Below are 23709 nucleotides of genomic sequence, written 5' to 3' on the forward strand. Positions count from 1 at the left end.
GAATCAGGAGGTGAGTTACTAAATGCAGTATTGCTAGCCTCGAGCCTGCTCTTGTAACCATTGTGTTTCCGTGGTAAGCCAATTGAGTTTCTGGATGTTGACAGTGGGGATTCAATGATAATAATGCCATTCACTGTCAAGGGGTGATGGTTGAATTGTCTCTTATTGGCCTGGCATTTGCATGGAACCAATGTGAAATGTCGCTTTTCAGACGAAACCTGGATATTGTCCACATGTTGGTGCATCTGATCATGGACTGCTTCAGTTTTTGAGGAGTTGTGAATGATGCTGAACATTATGAAATCATTGGCAATCATCACCACTTCTGAGCTTGCCTTGAGTTGCTCTATCTGTTCAAAGTCTGTCCTATTTAGCACAGTGATAGTACCACACAGCACAATGGAGGGTATTCTCGATGTGATGGTCAGACTTTATTTCCACAAGGACTCTGTGATGGTCACTCTTACACATACAGGACAGATGCAACTACAGCCACAAGATTGGTGAAGATGGTGGCAAATAGATTTTTCCCTCTTGTTGTTTCCTTCACTATCAGCTGCAGGCCCAGTCCTGCAGCTTTGTCCTTTAGGACCCGACCAGCTCGATCAGTAATGCTGCTGCAGAACCACTCTCAGTGGTGGGCATTGAAATCCCCCACGCAGAGTACATTCTGTGCTGTCATCACCCTCAGTGCTTCCACCATGTGCTGTTCAACATGGAGGAGACGCTGATTCATCAGCCGAGGGAGGGTAGTATGTGATGATCAACAGGGGGTTTCCTCACCCATGTTTAACCTGGTGTCATGAGACTCCATGGCGTCTGGAGTCAGCAGAGAGGACTCCCAAGGTAACTCCCTCCTGGCTGTACACCACTGTGCTGCCAGCTCTGCTGGGTCTGCCCTTCTGGTGGGACAGGACACATTCAGGGACAGTGATGGTGGTGTCTGGGACATTGTCTGTAAGGTATGATTCTGTGAGTGTGACTGTGTCAGGCTGTTGCTTGACTAGTCTGTGAGACAGCTCTCCTGAATTTGGCACTAGCTCCCAGATGTCAGTAAGGAGGATGGAACAGGGTAGACAGGGCTATTTCTGTCATTGTCTTTTTGGTGTTTAGATCAATGCTGGGTGGTCTGTCCCATCTTATTTCTTTGTCGAGACGTCATCACGATTTATACAACTGAGAGCCTTGCTTGGCCAGTTCAGAGGGCAGTTCAGAGCCAACCACATTGTGGGGGAGAGTGCCATGGACCCTGACAGTATATTCTGACTCCCCCACTTCCCCATTCTGTATATGGAAGGCTGGAGCCTCTCAGCGGGATATTCACTTGCTGGAGCTATCACCTCCCCCACCCGCACAATTCTGTCCCCACATAAAATCCACACAGATCTTGAATTCACATAGCACCTTCAATGTCCAAAACATTCCAAGATGATTCACAAAGTTGCAGCAATTGGGAGGGGGTGGATGAACATAAGAACTAGGAGCAGGAGCAGGCAATTCAGCCCCTCGAGCCCGCTCCACCATTTAATACAATCATGGCTGATCCCATCTCAGCCTCAACTCCACTTTCCTGCCCACTCTCCATCATATTTTAACCCATTACCAACTAAAAATCTGTCCATCTCCTCCTTGATGTGAGACAGGGAAGGGACCACTCCATTTCAGACAGTTGGGATTTATGGAGTATGGATGGGGGAAGCTGGGAGAGGACATCAGAAGCATGGAGTGGGAAAAACAGGAATGAAGGTTTCTGTGTTCAAGGGGCTGATGTAATGCAGAGGCGGACAATGTTGTGGGAATGGAAATCAGAGGCCGATTTGGCGTTTAATGCTGAGATACTGGAAAGTCTAATGGGAAAAAGGCCCATGTTTATTGATCTCAGTTGGAGCTTCCCGCGGGAATGAGACACATATCTAGTGGTCTCTATTGGAAGGTACAGGGGGAAGGAGGCCCATGGTTCCTGTTATCTGTTGGAACATCCAGTAGGAAGGAGGCTCGTGTTTACTGGTCTCTACTGGACAGTCCAGTGGAAAGGAGGCCCATGTTTGCTGGTATTAATTGGATGATCCAATGGTATGGATGTCCATGTTTACTGGTCTCCATTGGACTGTCCATTGGGAAGGAAGTCCCAGTTTGCTGGTTTCTATTGGAGGGTCCAGTGGGAAGGATGCCCATGTTTAATAGTGTCTATTGCAGGGTGGTCCATACTTATTAGCAGACTGTCCAGTGGAAGGAGTTCCATGTTTACTGGTCCCTTTTGGAGAGTCCAGTGGGTCATGGACACCATGGTGGGTATGGGGCTGAGTTCCATTCTGTTGTAACTATGTGATTATCCAGCTCTCATCGCAGTGGAACACCCTGACCTGGAGACTGATCATGGAAGGGGAAGGACAGGGGAAAGGATTGGAACATGTTGTGATTGTCAGGCTGGGTCAATGGGTCAGAGCCTGTCCTGTCCCTCCAGCTCACACTGATGGCCTGAGGGTCTCCTCTCTCTGCTGGGCCTTCATGGAATGAGGTTTGTGTCCAAACCAGTCCCCAGTGAGAATAGGCCAACAGCACAGAACTGCCCTTAATTTGACAAGAATCTGACCATCTTCCTGAGAGAGGCTAAAGCCTGCTCAGTGTGGGAAATGGGGCCTTACTCCAGGAGAAGACATGCCTCTGGGGTCAATGGTTAACATCCACTCATGAGGCAAAGCAGACGGGGATTTACCCTGCATTTAAATATTGCTACCTGGCAGACTGGAAAAGAGAGAGAAGAGAGTCAGTGAGAGAGATAGAGGGAGACGGTATGCGTGAGAGGGTGAGAGATAGAGAATGAGGAGTGTCTGGGACAGTGTGAGATGTGTGAAGCGAGTGAGTGAGAGGTAGAGGGAGGTAGAGATGGTGAGGTTGAGGGATAGAGAGAGAAATAAGGTGTTACTGAGAGGGATGGAGAAAGAGAAAGAGAGAAACAGACAGAGAAAGAGAGTGTGAGACGAAGAGTAAAGGGAATCAGGATAGAAGGGTTGGGTTGTGAGTGAGAGAGAGAGAGACAAGAGTAGGATTTGAGACAGAGTGCTGGAGAGAGAGAGAGAGGGAGACTGTAGAGACAAAAGAGAGGGAGGAAGAGTAAAAGAGGAAGGAATAGAGAGGGGCAGATCACAACTGGAGGGAGTGAGGGAGTGAATGAGGGAAACAGTGACAGGTGAAGAAATGGAGATTGTGAGACAGAGTGAAGAAGCAAAAGAGAGTTCGAGAGTGTGGCTATGAGACAGAGTGGGAGAGATAGAATATGAGAGAAATTAAGAGTGGGAGAGAGATGTAGAGAGAAAGACATGGCAGATGAGAGACAGAGAGACAGTGATAGAGAGAGAGCGAGACACGTTCTGGACACCACATTCTGGGAAGGATGTGATTGTACTCGAGAGGGTACAGAGGAGATTTCCCAGGACGCTGCCTGGCCTGGAGGGTCTGAGCGATGAGGAAAGATTAGAAAGACTGGAATTGTTTTCCTTGGAGCAGTGAAGGTTGAGAGGGGACCTGACAGAGGGCTGTAAGATTATGAGATGCAGATATAGGATTGGTAGGAAGGCACCTTTTCCATGAGTAGAGGGAACAAGACCAAGTGGCAGAGATTGAAGGTAACACCAACATAGAGACATAGAAACTCAGAGTAGGAATAGGCCATTCGGCCCTTTGAGTATCTCTGTCATTCAATATGTCCATGGATGTTCCTCTGTCTTAATGCCATATTCCTATCATCTTCCCATATCCTTTGATGTTGTTAAAATGCAAAACAATTACCTCTGTCTTTTTCTTGAACATATTCAGTCCTTTGTCCTCAACAACTTGAACAGAATTCCACAGGTTGACCATCCTCTTTCTGAAGAAATGTTTCCTCATCTCAGTCCGAAAGGTCTACCCTGTACCCCCCGAGACTGTGTCCCCTGGTTCCAGACTCCCCAACCAGGGGAAACCTCCTTCCAGCATCAAATCTGTCCAGCCCTGTTAGAATGTTATACATTGCAGTCAGATCTCCTCTCATCCTTCTCAACTCAAGTGAGTTCAGGTTCAGTTGAGGTAGACCCTGAGAAGAGAATTGAGAAATGTTTTCGCTCAGAGGGTGGTAGGAGTCTGGAACTCACTGCCTGAAAGGCTGGTTGAGTCACAAACTCTCATGACATTGGAGCAGTATTTAGATATTTTTGTCGACCAATACAGACACAATGGGCCAAATGGCCTCATTCAGTGTTGTTCACATCAATGATTCTCTGTGACAGAGAGAGAGAGAGAAGAGGAAGTGTGAGGGGCTGACGTGGCTCTCTCTGTCTGACGCCATTTTCATACTGAGGAACACCCAGTCAGACTCTCACAGGCTGCAGCTTTATAAAGCAGAGCCCAGTGAAGGGAGAGTTTATCAGGAACCAGGCCCAGGGACAGGAGCACACACCATGATTTCACACATCTAGCTGATCTGGCCCCTGGAATTCTGCGTCGCAGGTACAAATCTCTCTCCTTCCACCTTGAATCTTTAGCTGCTCTCCATTTCACTCCAATTCCACTGACTTGTGATTGAAGGGAAAATGCTGAAACCAGAGGAAAGCTCAGTGTCTCCAACAATCTCTCATTTGACAGGCTCTTTCTGTGACAGTTCTGACTTCACTGTGTTTCTCTCTGACCCCTCAGGTATCAGTGGGGACATCATCATGAGCCGGTCTCCCCCGGTGCTGTCAGTGGGACTGGGCCAGACCGCAACCATCACCTGTACGGCCAGTCAATCTGTTAGCAAGTGGGTTAACTGGTACCAGCAGTGAGAAGGTCAGAAACCCTCTCTCCTGATCTATGAAACAACAACTCGAAACACAGGAGTCTCCGAGTGATTCACTGGCAGAGGATATGGGATCAGTTTCACCCTGACAATCAGCAACGTTCAGAATGAGGATGTCGCTGACTATTACTGTATGTAGTATAACAGCTACTCTTATGTTTGGTAAAGGAACCAAGCTCAGACTGAGTAAGTAAACCTCAATCCTCCGTTATTAACCCTTTCAATTTCTAAAACACAAATGCTGAATTGTTGAAGGTGTTAGTGGGGAGCTGCAGTGAATGAAATGGTTGATTGAGGAGCACTGTGTCTAACAGGGTGTCCAGCTGTATTTCTTTAGTTCCATTGCCCCCTTTAAGCAGCAAGATCTAAGTCAGTTAGTTTTACTCACCGTGTGGAGGAGGTCTGCCCATTTGCAGCCTGTGGTCCCATTCCTGCAGCATGGAGTGAAATCAGTGAGTAGCCTCCTGCCGGTCTCAGTGTGACGGACACCGGCAGAGTTTGATGTGAGCTCTGGCTCCCTGTCCCAGTCTCTGATCTCACTGACCTCAGCAGCAGCATAGTGAGACACCGAGCTCCCACCTCCCCCAGCTTTAACTCTGCTCAATCACACAATCACAGAATTGTTACAGTGCACAAGGAGGCCATTCTGCTCATCCTGTCTGTACTGGCTCTCTGAATGAGCAATTCACTGAGTTCCTCCTGCCTTCTCCCTGTCACCCTGCACATTGTTCCTTTTCAAATAACAGTCTCATTCCCTTCGGAATGTTTCAATAGAAGCTGCCTCCACCACACTCTCAGGCAGTGCATTCCACATCTTAACCACTCACTGGCTGAACATGTTGTTCCCCATCTCACTTTTGTTACTTTTCCCAATCACTTTCAATCTGTGGTCTCTCGGTCTCAATCCTTTCTCAACTGGGAACATTTTCTCCCTATTTACTCTGTCCAGGCCCCTCCTGGTTTTGAATTCCTCAAACAAATCTCCTCTCAGCCTTCTCCAAAGAAGACAGTCTCAAATTCTCCAATTAATCTTCATAACTGATGTTCCTCATCCCTGAATGATCTTTGGGAATATTTTTTGCCATCGCTACAAAACATTCACCTCCTTCTTGAATTCTTCACATCATCTATGTCTCTCATGATTTTCTAAACCTCTGGAAGGTCACTCCTCAGAACCTTCTGCTTCAGGGTAAAAAGTCTCAGCTTTTCCAGCCTCTCATAGTTCTGGAGTCATACAGCGTGGAAACAGACCTGTCAGTTCAACTTGTCCATACTAACCAGATATCCTAAACTGACCTCATCCCATTTGCCAGCATTTGGCTTACATCCCTCGAAACCCTTCCTATCCATGTACCCATCCCAATGTGTTTTAAATGCTGTAATTGTATCTGCCTCCAACACTTTCTCTGGCAGCTCGATCCATACACATACCACCCTCTGTGTGACAAGTTACCCCTCAGGTCCCTTTTGAATCTTTTGCTTCTCACTTTAAACCCATACCATCTTGTTTTGGACTCCCTTACTGAAGGAAAATACCTTGGATTTACATCCTGTCCATGCCCCTCATTATTTTATAAACATGTATAAGGTCAATCCTCAGCCTCCAATGCTCCAGGGAAAATAGCCCCAGTCTATTCAGCCTTTTCCTGTAGCTCAAACCCTCCAGTTCCTGGTCATGTCCTGGTAAATCTTTTCCACAGCTTTTTAAATTTAACAACATCCTTCCTATCGCATGATGAGGAATTGTTCACATTGTTCCCAAAGTGGCCTCACCAGTCTCCTGTCCAGCTGCAACATGATGTCCCAACTCTGATACTTAGTGCAATGACCAATAAAGGCAAACGTACCCAACACCTTCTTCATCACCCTGTCTCCCTGAGACTCCACTTTCAAGGAATAATGCACCTGCACCTTGAGGTCTTTACGTTCAGCAACACTCCACAGGGCCCTACCATTAACTGTATAACTCCTGCCCTGGTTTGTCTTTCCAAAATGCAACATCTCACATTTGTCTAAACTGAACTCCATTTGCCACTCCTCTGCCCATTGCCCCATGTGATCAAGGTCCCGTGGAACCCTGAGATCACCTTCGTCACTATCCACTGTTGCACCAGTTTTGGTGTCATTTACAAACTTAACATTACTCCTATGTTCACACCCAAATCATTTACTTAAATGACGAAAAGCAATGGATGAAGCACCAATTCTTGTTGAAAAGTGTGGTGCTGGAAAAGCGCAGCAGACCAGGCAGCATCCGAGGAGCAGGAGAATCGACGTTTCGGGCATAAGCCCTTCTTCAGGAATTAGGCTGGTGTGCCAAGCAAGCTGAGATTAAAGGTAGAGGTGAGGGAATTTGGGGGAGGGGCGCCGGGAATACGATAGGTGGAAGGAGGTGAGGGTGAGGGTGATAGGCCGGAGAGGGGGTGGGGATGGAAAGATCGGGAAGAGGATTGCAGGTCAAGAGGGCAGTGCTGAATTCAGGGGTTGGGACTGAGATAATGTGGGGGGAGGGGAAATGAGGAAGCTGGAGAAATCTACATTCATCCCGTGTGGTTGGAGGGTTCCGAGGCGGAAGATGAGGCGCTCTTCCTCCTGGTTAGATTAGATTAGATTAGATTACATTACAGTGTGGAAACATGCCCTTCGGCCCAACAAGTCCACACCGCCCCGCCGAAGCGCAACCCACCCATACTCCTACATTTACCCCTTACCTAACACTACAGGCAATTTAGCATGGCCAATTCACCTGACCTGCACATCTTTGAATTGTGGGAGGAAACCGGAGCACCCGGAGGAAACCCACGCAGACACGGGGAGAACGTGCAAACTCCACACTGTCAGTCGCCTGAGGCGGGAATTGAACCCGGGTCTCTGGCACTGTGAGGCAACAGTGCTAACCACTGTGCCACCGTGCCACCCTTGGAGGGTTGGAGGGTTCCTAGGCAGAAGATGAGGCGCTCTGGCTCCAGCATCTCAACTTCCGCCTTGAACCCTCCATCGAGGAGGAAGAGCGCCTCATCTTCCATCTAAGAACCCTCCAACCACACAGGATGAATGTAGATTTCTCCAGCTTCCTCATTTCACAGATCTCCACTGAGAACGAGACTCACAGTTGGTGCGTTGCCTCCCAAATGCCAGGATATCTCGGATCCTGTCTTTGGGGTCCTGAAGGGAGAGGGTGCCCAGCCCCAAGTCATGCTTCAAATAGGTACCAACGACATAGGCAGAAAGAGGGATAGGGATGTAAGGCAGGATTTCAGGGGGCTAGGGTGGAAGCTGAGAGTTAAAACAAACACAGTTGTTTTCTCTGGTTTGTTGCCCGGGCCACATGATAGCAAGGCAAGGAATAGAGAGAGATATCAGTTGAACACGTGGCTGCAGGGATGGTGCAGGAGGGAGGGTTTCAAGTACTCCCTCCCTTGGGGCTCATTCTGAGGAAGGTGGGACCTCTACAAACAGGACGGTCATCACTTGAACCAGAGGGGTACTAATATCCTGGCTGGGAAATTTGCTGGTGCTATTTGGGTGGGTTTAAACCAGCGCAGCAGGGGGATGGGAACCTGAGGTGTCGTTCCAGTGCAAAGGAGGATGAGAGTAGGGAGGGCATGGACAGAATTTCACGGTCATAGGAATGTGCTGGTAGATAGCAAGCTGGTTTGTTGTGTGTCTACTTCAATGCCAGAAGTATCCAAAATAAGTTAGGTGAGCTTGCAGCATGGATAGGTATCTGGTGCTTTGATGTTGTGGCCATTTCAGAGACATGGATAGAACAGGGTCAGGAATATTGCAAGTACCAAGGTTTAGATCTTTCGTTAAGAACAGGCAAGATGGTAAAAGAGGGGGAGGTGTGGCTTTGTTAGTCAAGAACAGCATAATGGTGGCTGAAAGAAGTTTTGATGAGGTAGTATGGGCTGAGGTTAGAAACAGGTACAGAAGAGGTCACACTCCTGGGAGTTTTTTATTGGCCTCTGCAGAGTTTCATGGAGGTGGAGGAGAGGATTGACAAAATGATTCTGGCTCGGAGTGAAAGGAACAGGGTGGTCATTATGGAGACTTTTCTCCAACATTGACTGGAAATGCTATAACTTGGCTCTGGGCGGCATGGTGGCACAGTGATTAGCACTGCAGCCTCACAGCGCCAGAGACCGGGGTTCAGTTCCCGCCTCGGGCAACTGTCTGTGTGGAGTTTGCACATTCTCCCCGTGTCTGCATAGGTTTCGTCCGGGTGCTCAGGTTTCCTCCCACAATCCAAAAAATGTGCAGGTTAGGTGAATTGGCCATGCTGGATAGCCCGTAATGTTAGGTGAAGGGGTAAATGTAGGGGAATGGGTCTGGGTGGGTTGCTCTTCGGAGGGTCGGTGTGGACTTGTTGGGCTGGAGGGCCTGTTTCCATACTGAGTAATCTGATCTAGTATGTCGGATGGATCAGGTTTTGTCGAATGTGTGCAGGAGGGTTTCCTGACACAGTATGTCGAAGGGCTGACAAGACGGGAGGCCACAGTGGATCTGGTGCTTGGTAATGAACCAGGTCAGGTGTTTGATTTAGTTGTAGGTAAGCACTTTGAGAGAGTGACCAAAATCCAGTTACATTTAGTTTATCGATGGAAAGGGACAGATACATGCCATAGGGCAAGAGTTATCGATGGGGCAAGGGCAATTATAATGTGATTAGGCAAGACTTAGGATACATAGAAAGAGGGAGAAAAATGCAGGGGATGGGGCCAATCAAAGTGTGGAGCTGGCTTCAGGAACAGATATTGCATGTCCTTGATAGGTATGTCCCTGTCAGGCAGGGAGGAAGTGATAAGGTAAGGGAACTGTGGTTTACTATAGAAATTGCATCTCTTGTTAAGCAGAAGAAAGAGGCTTCTGTGACAATGAGACAAGATGGTTCAGACGAGGTGATAGAGATTAGCAGATTAGCTAATTAGGAAGGATTTAAAGAAAGAGTTAAGAAGAGCAAAGAGAAGACATGAGCAGTCTTTAGCAGGTAGGACCCTTAAGCTTTCTATAGGTACGTGATGAATAAAAGGTTGACTAGGGTAGGAATAGGGCCAGTCAAAGACAGAATTGGGAAGTTGTGTATGTACCCTGTGGAGGTCAGAGAGGTGCTAAATGAATATTTCTCATTGGTTTTCACTCAGGGAAAGGAGAATATTGTAGAGGAAAAGAATGAGATACGAGATATTAGACGAGAAAGGATCAAGGTGAGTAGGGAAGAGGTGTTACCTATTCTAGATGGAGTGAAAGTCGACAAGCCCCTTGGGCCCCATGGGATTTATCCGAGGATTCTCTGGCAAGTTGTGGAGGAGATGGAGGAGCCTTTGGCTTTGATCTTTGAATCATCATTGTCTACATGTTTAGTACCAGAGGACTGGAGGATTACGAATGTTGTGCCCTTGTTGAAGAAGGGCAGCAGAGATGACCCAGGTAATTATAGACCAGTGAGCCTTACATCCATTGTAGGAAAAGATTTGGAAAGGATTATAAGAGATAGGATTTATAACCATCTAGCAAGCACAACTTGATTTCAGATAGTCAACATGATTTTGTCAAGTGCAGGTCATGTCATAAACCTCATTGAGGTTTTTGAGAAGGTGACCAAGCATGTTAACAAGGGTAGAGCAGTTGACATGGTGTATCTGGACTTCAGTAAAGCCTTTGATAAGGTTCCACATGGTAGGCTGTTGGATAAAATGCAGAGGCTTGGGATTGAGGGTGATTCAGCAGTTTGGATTAGAAACTGGCTTTCTGAAAGAAGGCAGCGAGTGATGGTTGATGGAAAATATTTAGTCTGGAGTCCGGTTACGAGTGGTGTGCCACAAGGATCTGTTTTGGGACCACTGCTGTTTGTCATTTTTATAAATGACTTGGACACAGGCACAGGTGGATAGATTAGTAAATTTGCAGATGACACTAAAGTTGGTGGAGTGGTGGACATTGTGGAAGAATGTTGCATGTTGCTGGGGGTCTTGGATAAGCTGCAAAATTGGGCTGAGAGGTGGCAAATGGAGTTCAATGCAGCTAAATATGAGGTGATTCATTTTAGGAAGAATAACAGGAAGGCAGAGGACTGGGTCAACGGAAAGATTCTTGGTAGTGTGGATGTATCGCGGAATCTTGAAGTCCATTTACATAGATCCCTGAAAGTTGCTGCCCAGGTTGATAATGCTATTAAGAAGGCAGAGTGTGTGTTAAGTTTTATTGGGAGAGGGATTGAGTTCCAGAGCCATAATGTCATGCTGCAACTATACAAAACGTTAGTGCAGCTGCACTTGGAATACTGTGTACAGTTCTGGTCGCCTCATTACAGGAAGGATGTGGGAGCATTGGAAAAGGTGCAGAGGAGATTTACCAGGACGTTGCCTGGTCTGGAGGGAAGGTCTTATGAGGAAAGGCTGAGAGACTTGGGTCTGTTCTCATTGGAAAGAAGAAGGCTAAGAGGGGATTTGATAGAGACATACAAGATGATCAGAGGATTAGATAGGGTAGACAGTGAAGTCCTTTCCCTCAGATGATGATGTCAGCTTGTATGAGGGGGCATAACTATAAATTGAGGGATAATAGAGTTAAGACAAATGTCAGAGGCAGGTTCTTTACTCAGACAGTAGTAAGGACATGGAATGTCCTGCCTGCCAATGTAGTTATCTCAACCACATTAGGGAGATTTAAACAATCCTTGGATAAGTACATGGATGATGATGGGATAACATAGAGCATGAGCTTAGATTGGTTCATAGGTCGGTGCAACATCGAGGGCTGAAGAGCCCGTTCTGCGCTGTATTGTTCTACCTATCTCTCTATCCAGTCTGAAAAGCAACACTTTACCACCACTCTCTGTTTCCTATCTTCAAGCCAATTTTTTACTCAAATGGCTAGCTCCCCCTGGATCCCATGTGGTCTAACTTTACAAACCAGTTTCTCATGTGGAACCTTGTCAAACACTTTCTCAAGTCCATATAGACAATGAAAGAAGGTCCCTGAAGAAGGGCTTATGCCCAAAACGTCGATTCTCCTGTTCCCTGGATGCTGCCTGACCTGCTGCGCTTTTCCAGCAACACATTTTCAGCTCTGATCTCCAGCATCTGCAGACCTCACTTTCTCCTCCATATAGACAGTGTCTACTGTTCTGCCTTCATCAATCTTCCTTGTCACCTCCTCAATCAAATTAGGGAGACATAATTTTCCATGTACAAAACCACACTGATTATCTAAATGGATATAAATCCTGTCCCTCAGAATCCACTCCAACATCTTACCCAGCACTGACATCAGGCTCACTGGTCTATAGTTCCCTGGCTTTTCCTTACAGCCTTTCTTCAATAATGGCATAACATTAGCCAACCTCTCTGGTTCTCCAGCACCTTACCTATGCTTGTCAATGATGAAAATATCTCAGTCAGGGGCTCAACAATCTTTTCCCTCATTTCCCAAAATGTTCTGGGATACACCTGATCAGGTCCTTGGGATTTATTGACCTTTATATGACCTTTAGCATCTCCTCATTTGTATGTGGACTCTTTTCAAGACATCACTATTTTTCGAAAATCCTGAGCTTTCATGCCCTTCTCCACAATAAATACTGACCTGAAATATTTGTTTAGGATCTCACCCATCTCCTGTGTCTTACCAAAATACAGCACTCACATTTATCTGAATTAAACTCCATCTGCCATTCCTCAGCCCACTGGCCCAGTTGGTCAAGATCCCATTGTACTCTTACACAGCCTTCTTTACTGTCCACGATGCCACCTGAAACTTCACCTGAACACACTCTCACAACTCTGGCCCCTCTCTGCCTGTTACACTGCTACTACCCCAGTCTATATTCAGAAATTAAATACCCCCTTTCCCCCACATTAAAATGACTCTGTCACACTCTCAGGTCTCTGTAAATTCCTTGCATTTGTATTCCTCCACATCCTTCCCACTGGGTGGTGACTTATTGACTGCACTGAGAATTCTGTGGACCTTGGTGTTCCTCACTGATATCCCTCCTGGCTCCCACAGTCCTGCCAAGTTAGTTTAAATTCTCTCCAACAGCACTAGTAAATTATTCCAAAGGAGCTCAGTGCCAGCTCTGTTCAGGAGCAACACTGTCTGGTCTGTCCAGGTCCCATCTCCCCAAGACCCAGTCCCAATGTCCCAAGAATCTGAAGCCCGCCCTCCTGAATCCTCTTTCAAGCCCCACATTCACCTGTTGTACTCTCCCGTTCCTCTTCTCACTTGTGGGGGAAACTGGGAGTAATCCGGAGATTCCTACATTATAGTTCCTGCTGCTAATTCCCTCCCAAGCTCCTTAAATTCTGACTGCAGGACCACATCCCTTTTCTCCCTCTGTCACTGGGACCGATGTGGACCACCACTGCTGCCTATTCCCCCTCTCCCCTCAGGGTGCTCTGCAGCTGTTCAGTGACATCCTTGACCCTGGCACCAGGGAGACAACACACCATCCTGGATTCCCATCTGCAGCTGCAGAAACACCTATCGATTGCCCTCGCTCTCGAATCTGCTCTCACTATCGCTCTTCAGAGTCTTCCTTGTGTCCCCCTGAACAGCTGAAATCCCCGTGGTGCCGTGGACTTGTCTCTGGCTGCACTTCCCAGATGTACCATCATTCTCATCAGGATTCCAAACTGAATCCTGGTTGGAGAGTGGGATGCACTCAGGGGATTCCTGTACTAGCTGCCTGGTCCTTTTGGACTGTCTGCTGCTTCCCCATTCCCTCTCTCCCTGCATACTCTGAAGCTGCAGAGTGACCACATCTAGAAACGTGCTCTCCACGGAGCTCTCAGCCTCACGGACACTCCGCACTGACACCAGCTGCTGCTCAAGCTCCGAAACCTGGATCTCCAACTGCTGTCACTGACCACACTTCCTACACTCATGGTGGGAAGCATTTAGCTCCTAGCTACCTCTGTGTGAAGTACACTCAATGACAGGGCCTCCCTATCTTTCTGCAGCAGTGAGTTCCACAGATTCACAACCCTATAGCGGAAGCAATTCCTCCTTATCTTAGTTCAAAAGGGTCTTCCCTTCACTCTGAGTCTGTGCCGTCAGGTCCCGGTCTCTTCCCCTGTTGGAAACATCTTCTCCACATCCACTCGAGACAAGTCTCTCAGTATTCTGTAAGTTTTAATGAGATTCCCTGCATCCTTCTAAACTCCATCGAGTCCTCAACTGTTCCTCATATGATAGCCCTTCATCCCCAAGATCATTCTTGTAAAACTCTTCTGTACACCCTCCAATGCCTGCACATTCTTCCTTATATACAGGGCCCAAAACTGCTCACAATACATGAATTGTGTTCTGACCAGAGCCTTATACAGCTTCAGCGGTACACCTCTTTTCTTGTGATTAGATTCCCTACAGTATGGAAACAGGCCCTTCGGCCCAATAAATCCACACCGACCCTCTGAAGAGCAACCAACCCAGACCCTTTCCCCTATATTTATCCCTGACTAACGCACATAGCACGACGGGCAATTTAGCATGGCCAATTCACCTAACCTGCACATCTTTGGACTGTGGGAGGAAACCGGAGCACCCGGAGGAAACCCACGCAGACACGAGGAGAATGTGCAAACTCCACACAGACAGTTGCCCGAGACAGGAATTGAACCCGGGTCCCTGGCACTGTGAGGCAGCAGTGCTAACCACTGAGCCACCGTGCCACATGTTCTGGCCTTCTGTAAATGAATGCTAACATTGCATTTGTGCTCCTAACTGCCAACTGAACCTACATGGTAACGTTAAGAAAAACCTGATTATGACTCCTCAGTCCCTTTGTGATTCAGATTTGTGAATCCTTTCCTCATTTAAAAAACAGTCTATGCCTTTATCCTTCTTACTAAAGTGCATAAGCTCACACTTTCCCACACTGTATTCCATCTGCCACTTCTTTGTCCACTCTCTGAGCCTGATCATCTCCTTCTTCAGCTTCTCCACTTCCTCAACACGACCTGTCCCTCCACTTATCTTTGGGTTACCTGCAGATTGAGCAACAATGTCCTCAGATCCTTCATCCAGATCATTAATGAATCATTCATTTTTGGTGAATAGCTGTAGTCGCAGCACGGACCATTGCAGGATCACACTAGTCACCGGTTACCATCCTGAAAAAGATCCTTTTATCCCACTCTCTGCCTTCTGCCAGGCGGCCAACCTTCTATCCATGCCAGGACCTTGTCCCTAACACCACGGGCTTTTCTCTTCTTTAGTAGCCTCCTGTATGGCACATTGTCAAAGGCTGTCTGTAAATCCAAATAGATCACGTCCACTGGCTCTCCTTTATCTAACTTGTTCATTCCTTCCTCCAAGAATTCGAACAGATTTGTCAGGCCATCCCTTGATGAAGCCATGCTGACACAGCCCGACTTGACCATGCACTTCCAACTCCGCTGCAATCTCATCCTTAAACTGAAGTCTACGATCTGACTAAAGACTGAGGTCAGACTAACCAGCCTATAACTTCCCATCTTCTGCCTCCCTCCTTTCTGAAACAGGGGCGTTACATTAGCCATTTTACAGTCCTCTTGGACTCTCCCTGACTCCAGTGATTCCTGAAAGATCACCACCAATGCTTCCACAATCTGCTCAGCTATCTCCTTCAAACTCTGGGGTGTAGTCGATCCAGTCCGGCTGATTTATCCATCTCAGAACTTTCAGCTTCCCCAGCAACTTCTCCTCAGTGATCACCATTACTCTCATCTCTGCCCCTGAATCTCTTTAAGTTCTGGTATACTACTGGTGTCTTCTACTGTGAAGACTGATGTAAAGTCACTATTCAGATCCTCTGCCATTTCCTTGTTCCCCATTAGTACTTTTCCAGCCTCATTTTCCAGCAGTCCAACATCCAGTCTTGCCTTCCTCTTAGCTTTTATATTTCGACAAAAAAAAACAGTCTTGCAATCTTCTTTTATATTACTGGCTGGCAAACTTTCATATTTCATCTTCTAACCCCTTTTTGTATTTTTAGTTATAAACTTACAGAATCCTTGGGTTTTAAAATACAGCACAGAGTAAAAAAGCAAGGAAGCAATGCTACACCTCTACAGATCACTGATGAGACCAGATTTGGAAGATTGTGTTCAGTTATGAACACCTTATTTAAAGAGCCATATTAAAACCCTGGAGAGAGATCAAAGGAGTTTTATCGAAATGATACCAGGAATGAGTGATTTTAGATACAAGGAAAGTTTAGAGAGATTGGGCTTATTCCCCTCAGAGCAGAGGAGATTAAGAGGTGATCTTATAGAGTTGTTCACTGTTTTGAACAATTTTTGACAGGGTTAAGGAGGATATTTTCTTTCCATGAGTTGGTATGTCTGTAACTAGAGGCAACAATTTCAAGATGGTCAACAAGACAGCTTGGAGTGAGATGAGGGAGTTGTTAGGATTTGGAACATGCTACCTGACAGGATGGTGGAGGTGGATTCTGTTGAAGGTTTCAATGTGTATATTTGAAATTGATGAAGTTAGAGAGCAACAGAGATCAGTCTGGAGAGTGGGACTGGCTGGACAGCTCTTTCTAGAGCCAGCACAGACATGATGGGTTGAATAGCCTCCTTCTGTACTGTAAATTCTATTATTCAATTTCATCCTGTCAGCTCTTTGCTTTCCTCAGGTCCTGTTCAATGTCACTCCTGCATTTTCTATCCTCCTCTCAGCTTTCTGCAGGTTTGAACTCCAGATAACCAACATCACCTTCCCTGTTTGGTCTGCCCTACTCTGGCTGCCTTTTGACATCCCAGGCTGAAAGTCTAGATTTGGGAGTCCCACCCTTACTCATTGTGGGAACAGATTCTGAACGATCTCCTTCTCCTCCTTTGAGGGATCCTACTGCCCTGACACTGATTTCCCATCATGTTGCTGGTTCCAGTCCACTTTTACCAAAGCACCGCACAGTTTAGTAAAATATTTCACTCCCAAATGAAAACTTTTACACTTGCTCCATTGTTCTCCATTTCCATCCCTCCTCTCAATCTCACTGAGTTCTGATCACTGTCACTGAAATGCTCCCCCATTGATCGCCCTTCCAGCTGCCCACATTCATTTCCTAAATTATGGTCCAAAACTGTCCCTTCTCTTTCACCATCACCTTCTCAGGGGCAATGAGGGATGGGCAATAAATGCTGGCCCTGCCAGTGACACCCACATCCCAAGAAGCAATTTAAACAATGCCTGTTCTTTCGTCGGGTTCGTTAGGTATTGGCTACAAATGTTCAAATGTTTTCCCAGTGAATATTCTGAAAGTTGAAACTGGCAGGGATTAAAATTGTTTTTCTTGTCTTTCAGGCCGTGAGAACTCTCAGCCCAAGCTGACCCTGCTGCCCCCCCCCCCCCTCCGCGGAGCAGGTCAATGCCAAGGGCACTGCCACCCTGGTGTGCCTTGCCAATCACTTCTATCCCGATGAGCTGGAGGTGCAGTGGAAGAAGGACGGTGCAGTCATTTCGGACGGGGTTCAGACCAGTAACTACCTGCGAGCTTCAGACAGCACTTACAGTGTCAGCAGCCTGCTGACCCTCTCTGGGTCTGACTGGGAGTCCAACGCTCGCTTCTCCTGTGCCCTCACCCACGTGACCCTCCCCCTCCCCTCAGCAAAAGAGCATCAGGAGATCAGAATGTGTGCAGAGTGTTTGAGACAGTCCACAGAGGAGACACAACTTTAAATAGGATAGGGATGAGCTGGCAGGACAAAGATCATTGTGAGCATTAAATTTCAATTCTTTTCCTTTTCAGAACTCCTCAGAGGCATTTCTGAGGTTCAGAAGTTCAGGCCGGTCATTGGGACAGTGTAGAGAGAGCTTTACGCTGTGTCAAATCTCATGCTGTCCTTGTCCTGTGAGTGTTTGATGGGAACAGGGGTGATTTGTGATGCCAAGTAAAATCTCTTCAAGTTGCTAAAGATTGTCAGCTGTACAAAACAATGTGAACCTCAGAAGTTTCTGCTTCAGTAAACCAGATCTCCTTCCTGCTCAGCCACCAGCTCCAATTTAAGGTTTTTATCACTGCTTAAAGGGACAAGATTCTCATGTTATTGAGAAAATCTCCACAAGTCTTTTCCTCAAGCTCCATTCTGGCTGTGAATTTGAGCAGCTTCCTCTGTCTGGGCTGTTAATTGCAGTCTGTTTTCTGTCAATGTCAATCTGGAAAAGGGAGTAAAGGTGAAGAAGATTCACCTCTGTGTGTTTTGGAAATGGACCACTCCGTTCAGCTGATTGGCTGCATTTCAGCATGACATTCTCACAATTGGCTGCGTGGCCTGTCAATCAATAAGACATCTGTTGTCCTATAGACTGACAGCCAATCATCAATCACTTTCAAATGATCTCTTTGATCTGGAATCTGTGGAGGTTACAAGATTCCAAACAGAACAGAAACTGAAATCTGTTGGGACTCAATGATTACAATATAAGGCATTCCCCTTCACTCTGTTGGTCCAGGCCCAGTTGCTGGGATTGCACTGTGCACTCTCTGCTGCATGCTGGATAGTACCTGAAATGATCTTAGGCCAATCGCTGTCACTGCAGGCTGTGTCTCTCTGAGTGCGAGTGTACTACATAATGCTGCCTGTAGATGTCACTCTGAGTGTGGGTGTGTTATTCAGAGAGACACCTCCAGGCAGCATGGAGTGTGAGCATGTTACTCAGTGCTGTCTGACTTTCAGTGTGTATGTTAGTCAGTGTTGCCTGTAAGTGGCTCTGAGTGTGTGCGTGCTATTCTGTACTGCCTGTAGGTATCGCACTGAGTGTGAGTGTCACTCTGTGCTGCCTGTAGGTGTCGCTAAGGCATTTGTCTCTGAGTGATGGACAGAGAATGGGCTTTGTGATGGAGATTGAAGATTTAATCTTCCCAAATCTCAGATGAAAAACAATTCAGTCTTTATTAAAATTTACACAACACCAGCTTATAGTCAAACAGGCTTCTTTGGAAATACAAGCTTTCGGAGCGCTGCTCCTTCATCTGGTAGCTAGTGGGGCTGAATCATTGGACACAGAATTTATAGTAAATTGAGATGGTAGCTGAGAAAGGTGAATGCTGAGAGTGTATTCTCAGTAAGGGAGGGATTTCAGAGGCAGTGCACACTGTATTCCCTAATGTGTTGCCCGATTACAAGGGGATATTCTGGAGCTGGGGTCATTGCCGTAGTGGCTGCCTGTCCAGCCAATGCTGACTAGCCATAGTCATATTTCAATGGTCAATTAGCCCTAAACTAGGTGCAGCAATATTGCGTTACAGGGACGGGAGTTGTCTGAACAAGAGAGGTAGAATTCTTGAATTCCAAGAAGGGTTGCAGTGGATTAATGAAGGGTGCTACCACCATGAAGGTGCCACCTTCTCTCCCCTTGCCTCAGCTGTAGTGACCCTCAGGTTAATCACACCATCAGTCGTCTCTGTCTGTAATGAGTGGGACTATGCTCCTCTGGGATGATGACCACGTTCCTGGGTGATGGACGGAAGGCCAATCTCTCCCAAAGGCAGCACAAGCTGGATTGAAGGGGCATCTAGAGTAAGCATGGGGAGATTGAGGGTGACAGAAGGAGGGGGTTGGTTGGCAGGTTGTTATTCAGAGTCAGGTACCAGAGTATCAGTACTTCTGACACTCCCTTTTTTAATCTGTCAGCCAGGGCTCCCTGATTGGACAAGGTTAACAGCCCCTGTCCAGGAATTCATATTTTATCAAAAGGAGCTCAAGAAGTAAACAACACGAGACAAAATGAATGGTTTGAAGGATTTCACTAGAAACATCACAAATGAGATTTGGGAAATAATATTTTCACTCAGTGGGTGGTGGGAATCTGGAATGGACTGTCACAGAATTCCAACAGTGTAGAAACAGGCCATTTGGCCCAACAAGTCCACAACGACCCTCCGAAGAGAGACTCACCTAGACCCATTACCCAAACTAAGGCACCTAACCGACACATTCCTGAACACTATGGCAATTGCAACATGTCCAATTCAGCCTAACCTGCACATCTTTGGATTGTGGGAGGAAACTGGAGCACACCGAGGAAACCCACACCAACACAGAGAGAATGTGCAAACTCCACACAAACAGTCACCTGGGGCTGGAATTGAACCTGGTGCCTGAGCCACCATGCCACCCATACAAAAAGCCCAAAGCGTTGAGCTTTTGTTAAGTTCCGTGAGTCTGATGTGATATAAACTATAAACACACAACCCTCTGTCAGGGAAGGTAGTGGATGCTGGAAACCTCACAACCTTTAAATATCATATCATTCAAGGATTTGGGATAAGCGCAGGAAATTGGGATTAGAGTGCCCTTAGCAGTAGTTATGTCTGTGCAGGCTCAATGGGCCAAAGGGCCTTTTCTGCGCTGAATCAATCTACTCTCCATGCTGAGAGGGCAGTGCAGGTTAATGGTGACTAGATGAGGCAGTCACAAGATGGCAAATACATGATCTAAGCTCAGAGGAAATGACTCAAGTTTCAGTGAAGGCCCAAGTAGATGCTTGGAAGGAGGGTCAAGGCTCATGGAGACAAGGTCAATGGAGACTGAGTGAGGGCACAAGGTGCTGGCTGGCATCTCCAGAGGTTGTAGTGAGGCATGTGTGGACAAGAGATGAGTGTGGAGAGAGGGAGCGCAGTTCCAGATGAAAAGCGACCTTTGCCAGCAGCAGCATGACCTTCAGCACCAGGGGGTGTCCCTGTCTGTGTCACTGGCTGCTCTTTGTGTGATTGCACTCAGCCACTCTTCTGGTTACCACACAAAGTCTTGCTCATGTCTACACTACCGTCTACATCACCATCTACACCAACTGTCTGCAGACTCAGTCTGCAACCACCATCTACACCCACTGTCTACACCACTGTCTGCATCCTCCATCCACACCTCCCATCTTTCTGCTGTTGTAAGATTGTATCCAATGATTCCATTGAGATTACTGCAACAGAAACCTGAATTTTAGAACTGGCAAAGATTGTCTTATAACCCTGACCTTCAAAGTCTGTCTTCCACAATGGGCTGATTAATATTAATTACTGAATGCCATTTGATTTCTGTGTTGGCAGGCCTGACGTATAAAGAGAGGTTGAGTTGGTGAGGATTGTGTTCACTGGAGTTTAGAAGAATGAAGGAAGGGAATCTTGGAGAAAGCTGCAAAATTGGTACAGGACGAGACAAATTAGATGGAGGAAGGATGTTCCCAATGCTGGAGAAGTCCAGAACCAGGCTCATAGTTTAAGGTTAAGGGGTAAACCCTATAGGACAGAGATGAGGAAAAATGTTTTCACCCGGAGAGTGGTGAGCCTGTGGAATTCTCTGTCACAGAAAGTGGTTGAGGCCAAAACATTACGTTTTCAAGAAGGAGGTAGAGATAGCTCTTGTGGCTAAAGATTCAAGCCATATGGGCTAGGGAGGGATTACAGTACAGTGCTCAATGATTAGCCATGACCATAGATAGATTCTTGATGACTGAAGGGATGAAACATTATCAGAGAATGTAGAGTTGAGGCTAAAATCAGATCAACCTTAATCTTATTGAATGGGGGAGTGGGTTCAAAGGGCCGAGTGGTCTACTTTTGTTCCTTGCTCATTTGTTGCCTCATACACTTTCACACGATCAGAGAATGTAGTTTATATTTTCTACCTGCAGATTAAGCTGCTTGTACGATATGCTTCATCTGCGCAGTGTTTTCTCCTGCTTTTCACCAGGACATATTAAAGATAATGGTCCCATAATCAATCCATTAACTCTGTGAGTTGATTTGTTTAAAACAATAAAACATGTTACAAGTCATGAAGCAGACATTACAGCAAGCAATAATGTTCAGCATGTTGGCTCAGTGGTTAGCACTGCTGTCTCACAGCACCAGGGACCTGGGTTCAATACCAGCCTCAGGTGATTGTCTGTGTGGAGTTTGCACATTCTCCCTGTGACAGTGTGGGTTTCCTCCGGATGCTCTGGTTTCCTGCTATGGTGCAAAGATGTGCAGGTTGGGAGAATTGGCCAAGCTAAATTACCCATGGTGTTCAGGGATGTGTGGGTTAGGTGCAGTAGTCAGGGAAAATGTAAAGTAATGGGGTGAGGGAGTGGGATGCACTTGGAAGATTCGGTCTGGACTTGTTGGGCCAGCTGGCCTGTTTCCACACTGCAGGGATTCTGTGAATTGATCTCGGTCTGTGCAGCTTGCAGGCTCACAGATTTCTAACTGGTAGGTAGAGTGCAACACTGTACATACACAAGGGTGGACTTTCTTAAAGGCAATGTGTGCACACATCACACAGCCACTGAACATCAAGGGGAGATTGTTACATTCTCTTTTGTTGGAGACAGTCATTGCCTGGCAGTTGTGTGGCACAAATGTAACCTTATTCATGTTTCAAGCCCTCAGCTCTGGTAGTAAAATGCTTTGGAACATCCTCAGGTGACAAAAGGTGCTATACTTCTGGGGTGGTACAATGGCTCAGTGGTTAGCACTGCTGCATCACAGCGCCAGGGACCCACCTCAGGCAGGTCTATGTGGAGTCTGCACATTCTCACTGAGTCTGTGTGGGTTTCTGTCGGGTGGTCTGGTTTCCTCCCACAGTCCAAAGATCTGCAGGCTGGATAAATTGGCCATGCTAAATTGCCAATAGTGTCCAGGGATATGCAGGCTAGGTGGATTAGCCATTGGAAAATACAGGGATAGAATAGATGGCTGGGTGGAATGCCCTTCGAAGGGGCAGTATGGACTCAATGGGCTGAATGGCCTACTTCCACATTATAGGGATTCTATGATACAAATTTAAGTTCCTGCTTTCCATTCTAGCCCTGAAGCATGTGGTTCTGTCGCATATCCACTCAAGGGATGGCAACCCTTTGAAGACAGCAGCAGCCTCTATTCTTTTGGAAAGTACTTCTTCCACTCTGTGTTCTTCACAGCCTTGTAGACAGCAACAATGAGATCGGGAAATAACCCAAAGCTATAATCTTCTGTGCTCTTCATTAAACTGTGGAACCTGAAAAGTACAATTAATGTCCAAGTCAATGAAGATATTTCTCAGCAATCCCTAAATGCTGAATTTTAGTACTCAGCAGGCCCCAGGAGTCAAACTAACTGAGTAGATCATTGCTCTGAATTGCTTATAAATGTCATCTTCACATTTCTGGAGGCTTTGATTAAAAAGGTTGTTTACTCCTCTCCAATATACAGCTTAAAATTAGCTCCAACTCCCAACCATCCAGCTGAGAGCAGAGCCCTGTACAAACTGGAACCTGGTCACTGGGAGCACTGTCACCTCTGTCTCAGAAGCTTTGCCTATTTAAACCAGAGACTCTCTGACTTAGAGAGTCATTCGGCACGGAAACAGACCCTTTGGTTCAACTCACCCATGCCAATCAGATATCCGAAATTAATCTAGTCCCATTTGCCAGGATTTGGCCTATGTCCCTCTAATCCCTTCCGATTCATTTACACATCCAGGTGCCTTTTAAATGTTGTAATTGTACCAGCCTCCAGCACTTCCTCTGGCAGCTCATTCCATACACGTACCACCCTCTGCATGAAAAAATTTCTCCTTAGATCTCTACCAAATCCTTCCTCTCTCACCTTAAACCTATGCTCTCTAGTTTTGGACTCACATACCGCGGGCAAAAGATCTTGGCTATTCACCTTATCTATGTCACTCAGGATTTTATAAACCTCTATAAAGTCACCCCTCAGCCTCCAATGCTCCAGGGAAAACAGCCCCAGTCTATTCAGCCTCTCCCTGCAGCTCAAAACCTCCAACCCTAGCAACATCCTTGGTTGTGAGGTCATGAGAGGGCACCAGCAATCAGGGTGTTGGTTTGAAATGTGTGTACTTCAATGCCAGGAGCATCCGGAATAAGGTGGGTGAACTTGTAGCATGGGTTGGTATCTGGGATTTCGATGTTGCGGCCATTTC

The 23709-nt window shown here is 46.7% G+C and overlaps 1 long non-coding RNA gene across 2 annotated transcripts in view; it reads left to right on the forward strand.

Annotated features, from left to right (window-relative positions):
- Window positions 1-4425: 4425 nt before the first annotated feature.
- Window positions 4426-23709, forward strand: part of LOC122545898 (uncharacterized) — a 119431-nt gene continuing 100147 nt past the window's right edge. Inside the window, exons 1-3 of one of the 2 annotated variants that reach the window (XR_015758222.1) lie at window positions 4426-4485; window positions 4672-4999; window positions 17111-17398. This is a non-coding gene — a long non-coding RNA (uncharacterized LOC122545898). Of the gene's footprint in view, window positions 4486-4671; window positions 5000-17110; window positions 17399-23709 lie in introns of those variants that run through there. The other variant, XR_015758223.1, reaches the window with a different exon arrangement.

The sequence above is a fragment of the Chiloscyllium plagiosum genome, unplaced genomic scaffold (genome assembly GCF_037043375.1).
Source record: "Chiloscyllium plagiosum isolate Xiang-an unplaced genomic scaffold, Cpla_swu_hap1 HiC_scaffold_9, whole genome shotgun sequence".
In the NCBI taxonomy this organism is placed as follows: Eukaryota; Metazoa; Chordata; class Chondrichthyes; order Orectolobiformes; family Hemiscylliidae; genus Chiloscyllium; species Chiloscyllium plagiosum.